This window comes from Polyodon spathula, chromosome 2 (genome assembly GCF_017654505.1).
Source record: "Polyodon spathula isolate WHYD16114869_AA chromosome 2, ASM1765450v1, whole genome shotgun sequence".
Lineage (NCBI taxonomy): Eukaryota > Metazoa > Chordata > Actinopteri > Acipenseriformes > Polyodontidae > Polyodon > Polyodon spathula.
The window spans coordinates 19,903,419-19,909,418 of NC_054535.1; the positions used below are offsets into that span (position 1 = coordinate 19,903,419).

General features: G+C 34.6%; 1 protein-coding gene across 2 annotated transcripts in view; it reads left to right on the forward strand.

Moving 5' to 3' along the window:
- The window catches only part of LOC121331156 (catenin alpha-2-like), a 511,986-nt gene that overhangs the window by 179,770 nt on the left and 326,216 nt on the right, over positions 1-6,000 (forward strand). The window lies entirely within an intron of this gene.

Genomic DNA, 6,000 nt, shown 5'->3' on the forward strand with positions numbered 1-6,000 from the left:
TTTATCTTGTATTTTTAATTAACTTCCAGCTACTTGTGTTATGGGTAGGCCAGAGGTGTTTTTTTTATTTTTTTTATTTGTTTCATGATGACTTCAGTAAAAATAATTTTACAAATCGTTCAATTTAAATATTTAGGTCTGTGTAACACGCAATACTGTGTGATGCACTGCCAATATGGATTTTGACCCCTGTTGGTGTGATCATAGTGGTTAAGACACTTGCTTGTGGTTTGCTTGGTCTCAGGGTTTGCCCATATCCTCCATCCAGGTTTACATCTGTGTGAAGGTTTGTAATGTGTTTGTCATAAAATAGAAATATGTTACAAATTTCCTTGGGAACTTTAGTTTTAAAGTTAAATGTTGAAAAAAAAGAAAAAATATAATTTGGTTACCTTACTTGGACTGAGTAATATTTAAGATTAGAGATGTTTGTTCTTTAAAACAAGTTTCAAACTCATTAAAAAAAATGCCAGGTTGATATATTACAAGTTATCTTCCCCATAAATCACAATGCATGTTCAGAGAATACTAATGAAGCCTCCCCAGTATTAATAATAGAAAAGATGTTATTCAGGACTCTCACAATATGTCTAATATTTAAAGCAATTAGAACCTTATGGTTGCTTTGGCAGACATTTATAACATGGGATCTTTGACTACACCCAGCTGGAACACTAACATTTTACATTTTACCATGCAATCTTCAAATCTGATGAATGGCAGAACTGGAAATAATTACTATTATTAAAACACCTTGGTCCACATTTTCAGTGTGTTTCCTCCATTCTTCAATTAACTCCTATTTTTGGAAAAACGAAAAAAAAAAACACTAATGTTACAAAATTAAAAAAGAAAAAACACACTGGGAAAAAATAGGAGATAGTTAAAGACTTTATTAACAGTACTTTTTGTTTTGTTACCATACACACAGTGTTCAGGCTCATACTGTAGTCCTGTGGAAGTGAACTCTTGTCTAACTTGGAACATTGACAATTTATTTGTTTGAAAGTTGATCAATATTGGTTAAATCCTGGCAGCTGTCAAGGACTCTTTCCAAATCTAGTTTGAGAGAGTTATTCCAGACCTCACAGATTCCCCACCATGCATTGCTGTAAGTGTCATGCCTTGTCATACAAATGTCATGTTGTCAGCCAGTTCGATTTTATTTTTACTGTGAATAGCACCAAGAATAGTTATGACCATACATATACTTAACTCCCCCAGGCCTCTCTATTGCCTTCATATTTTATTTGTTGAGGTAGAACTGGTCTTGTTTTGGCCTGTAGGATGATGTTCATGGCCAGTTAAAGAAACAAAAAAATTACAGTATATGTAGCAATACAATGTTTGACTTACTGAGTGAGCAGAATTTTACAAGTTAAAATGGTACTTGGAGAACCCTATGAATGTTATGGTGATTTGTGATTCGAAACTGAAAAGCTTTGAACCTCAATTGTGACATATATATATATATATATATATATATATATATATATATATATATACACACACACACACACACACACACTGAGCATCAAAATAAATGTATCACTTATATTTGGATAAAATTAACTAAATATGATTGAAAATGGCAAACTCTGTTTTAGAGCAGGTGCAGTGACTTTTTATTGTGCCGATTAACAACTGACATCACGAAGAAGCTGGAAAATGATCTGTCAATCTTGGGCTGGTGTTGTGACTCTTGGTCTCCCAGTTTGTGGCTGGTCATTGACAGAGTTTGTCTGGTTATACCCAAGACAGCGAGCCACAGTACAGCCACTGCCCTAGTCCAGTCTCCAACATGTCCATTTCACGAAGGCGGTGCTCTCTTGACAGATATGGCACATTGATTATTTTTTTTTTCTGTGATTTAAAAAAAAAAAAAAAAGGTATTGCTTTTATTCAAGATTGCATTTCACAACGGAAATTACTCCATATCCAGTGTCCAACAGCTGTCTCACTAATTAGGTGATTATGTGCTTATGCTTCAGTCATAGTCATGCAAGCATGTGATGGTCAAGGATGAATGATCGAGTGATTAAAAAGAAACCAAAAACATTTCGTCAATGTCCATCATTTATATACTTTTTTGTTTTTTTAAATAAATGTGTTGTAATAGTGATAAGTGTCTTTTGATGCTCGGTATATAAGCAGCACACAAGGCAAGCAACTGAATATAACAAAAACATTGTGGACTGACTTGATTTTTTAAATCACTTTAGCCCATAGAAATCCACTGGGAAGATGAAAAGCCAGTTTGAAAAGTGAGGAAAATGATGTACAGTATATATCAATGGTGGCTCTAACACTTTTGCACAGCAGTGTGTGTGTGTATATATATATATATATATATATATATATATATATATATATATATATATATATATATATATATATATATAAAAGTATTTAGACATTTTGCATTTTGCATGTTTTAAGAAACAGAGTAAAACGTAAAAATCACTCAGCTGCATAAAACTTTGTGTTCAATGCAAATACACCTTTATGAAAAAGAAAATCTTATTCAGATAACCAAATTTATACACAATATACCTTGATATAAACTAATAGCAAGTATGTCCACCCTATTCCTTCAAAACCATTGAAATTATTTTAGGGACACTTTTGAATAATTTTGTTATAAACACTTGTGGAATGGTGCTCCACGTTTCTTCCAAGACCTTTCACAGATCATCTAAGTTGTTGGGATTCTTTTTCACTTTTTCTTTGTCTAAATAGTCCCTTACAGCTTCAATGATGTTGAGATCTGGGCTTTGAGGGGGCCATTCCATGCTTTGAATGACTTCAGCTTCCTCTTTATTTTGCAAATAAGTTTGAATTATTTGCAAAATCTTTATCTTGTAAGATGAAGTTTGGACCAATAAGTCTTGCACCACTGGGAATAGCATGGTGGATTATAATTTGTTTGTCGCTTGCTGCAGTCAATACACCATTAATTGTCAGCAATTTTCCAACACCAAACTTGAACTGAACCTCCTCCATGCTTAAATGTTGGCTTCAAGCAAGGCTTATCAGTTTCAGCTGTTCATCGTCTCACATACTGTATTCAATTAGATCCAAATAGTTGAAACTTTGACTCGTCTGTCCAGAGCACCTTTGACCATTGTTCCATAGTGCAATTTCTGTGCTCTTGTGCATATTTTAGCCTTTTAGTCTTGTTCCCCTTCCTTAATAGAGGTTTTCTTACTGCAACACATCCTTTAACTCCTGATTTCAAAAGTAGCCTTCGTACTGTTGATGGATGGACAGACACCGGTGCCTTTTGCTAGTCCTGTTGTTAATTCAGCACTTGTCTTTCTATTCCGTAAGGATATTATCTTCAAATATTGTTCATTCAAATATTTCATATATATATATATATATATATATATATATATATATATATATATATATATATTATATATATATAGATGAGAGAGAGAGAGAGATGTACTTTTAAACTTAATGTCTTGACTTATTTGTATAATTTATTCTGGTGATTAACATCTGAAAGCTATACATGATTCTTACCTTATTTGTCTTGTCATGTGTAATTATCAAAAATTCTTACTTATACATTTACATTTACAGTATGGGTGGGCAACAATATCAATATTTTGATATGATATCGATATTGTTTGACATACTTTTTATTGCTAACACTGCTAAAATTAGAAACGCAGTGTAATCAACTTTATTTTGTATTAGGATACAACAAACCCTATATATTAGTCTCGTAGGGAGACATCACACATAAACTATTATTTAACCATTTTATTCCATTAATTAGCATTTTTCTTTTTCTAACAGCCTGATTAACAAATGTATTTAAAACAATCAATAGCTACAAATCAAGAAAAACAACAAATCCATAACGTGTGTACCCTGTCTCTTATGCTCTACCCCTGTCACCTGTTTCCTCTCACCTGCCAATCCCTTACCAGAAACTATATCCTGTTTTCAAAAAGTGTGAGCACCAACTAATTAAAAAATAGTATAGTCTTTTTTTAAAGGGATACACACCTAAAAACAAACTTAACACAAACAAAAAGGGAGGTTCTGTCATTGAGGAGACCCAACAAACAGGAGGGGGGTTACTGTCGTTGAGGTAACTCAACAAACGAAGAGGGATCACCATCTCTGAGATGACCTGACATAAGAAGAGGAGAGTTGATTTTTGAAAGCTGAATACATTGCCGCAGCTGATCCATTTTTGAAATCCGAAGGGCAGCTGCAACTATTGGGTATATTTCGAGAAGAGCTGTGGATTTTTGATTGCAGATAGACTTTAGATTTCTTGCGGCCATGTACTGGAAAACCATTGATTGTTTAATCCCAAAGATGAGGCATCTGTAAAAAAAGCCAGGTTGTGTGGTGCTGAAATTAAATCATCATAAAATATAGAAAGGCCATTCCAGTGCTGAATAAGAGCAGACCACATTGTAATGTCTTTCCTAGCTCCTGGGGAAATATTAATATACGAGTCCAAGTTTTTTGCTGTCAATGTGAGAGCCAGTAGTCAAGATATAAATGCCCTCCCTTGGGGGAAAATACGAATTGCAAAGTTGAAATGACCCAGCAAGGAAAGTAGTGCACGTTTCCTAATTGTTTTACTGATCTGAAAATTCTGGATAAGAAAACAAATATAGTTAAGTATAGACTCAGGTAGGCTGCCTTCAAACTTTTCTGTGTCTAGAATGATTCCAAAAATTTCTTGAGAATGCGGGGGGCCAGTTGTTTTTTCTTCTGAAAGCAGAATGCCAACTTCTGAAAATAAACTTTTAAGATTAGAAATCACTTCTGCTGGCAGAGCTGAAGGAGGAGAAATCAATTAAAAATCATCAAGATGAAGCAGAAATGTAACGTGGTAAGTGCATTGTATCCAGCATAATGGTTCTGAGAGTGTATCGAATATCGCTGGGCTGCTGTGGCAGCTGAAAATTAACTGAATAGCGAAAAAGAACTTTCCTTCCCACCATATAACAAAGAGATGACGAAGAGAAGAATGAATTGGCATTACTTTAAATGCATCTGATATATCTGCTTTAGCTAACCAGGAACCTTAACCTGCTAATTTAATAGTGTGAATTGCATCTGAAGTGGTAATATAATGAAAAGAAAATTGATTATGAGGATTGAAAGAGTTGATGCTGCTTATGCTTGACCCCCGCGGTGCTGATAAATCAATAATGAGACACTTTTTTTCCTGACAAATTGGTGTCAGGGTGATTCTGGAGTTTTCTGGATAGTGCCAGCTTGTTTATAGGAGTGAAGACTGTGAGCATTAGAGAGAGTCATTTACGAGCTAGAGCAGAGATTGTGTTGGAATGGGCATCCCTGCAAGTATTACACGTGTGAATGAATTTACATTGCCTGCTTGAGCACAAAGCAGTATTAAAATTGTTGCAGATTTGTCTCCCTCTGGAGAATCTAATTGTGCGCTTGAATTTATCTTGCCTTGAGAATAAATCTGGAGGAGCTTAAGCATTTTGTGCCATTCACATAGATTTAAATAACAAATGCACTGCTTATACTGTAGTAATCGCTCTTACTAACCCACCAATCAGCTGTTTTCATCTCGTTACCTTGCCATTCACATAGATTTCAACACTGTAGTAAAAGCTTGACAGATCGATCAATCAGCTGTTTGCACCTCGTGACTGAGCGACTACTCCTGTACTGTACCATGGCTATTTAATACCTGTACACAGCACTGACTGCAATAGCAAGTCTGGCTGGAATGATAAAAGAGATGCGCATCAGCACAACAATTCAGTATAGCAGCATCCGGATATTGAGACGAATTGGGATTTTTTTGAAAACGCTGAAAGTCCGCCCATACTTGCAAAAAAAGATTGTCTAGATGTGTATCACAGAAAACAATTTGCTGGAAACAATTTGTAGTAATGTAGCTTGCCTGTACTGTACATTTCTGCACTTACTTTTTATTACATTATAGGTTTTAATATATCTTCTTTATTAGTGTAATTAGTGTCTTAA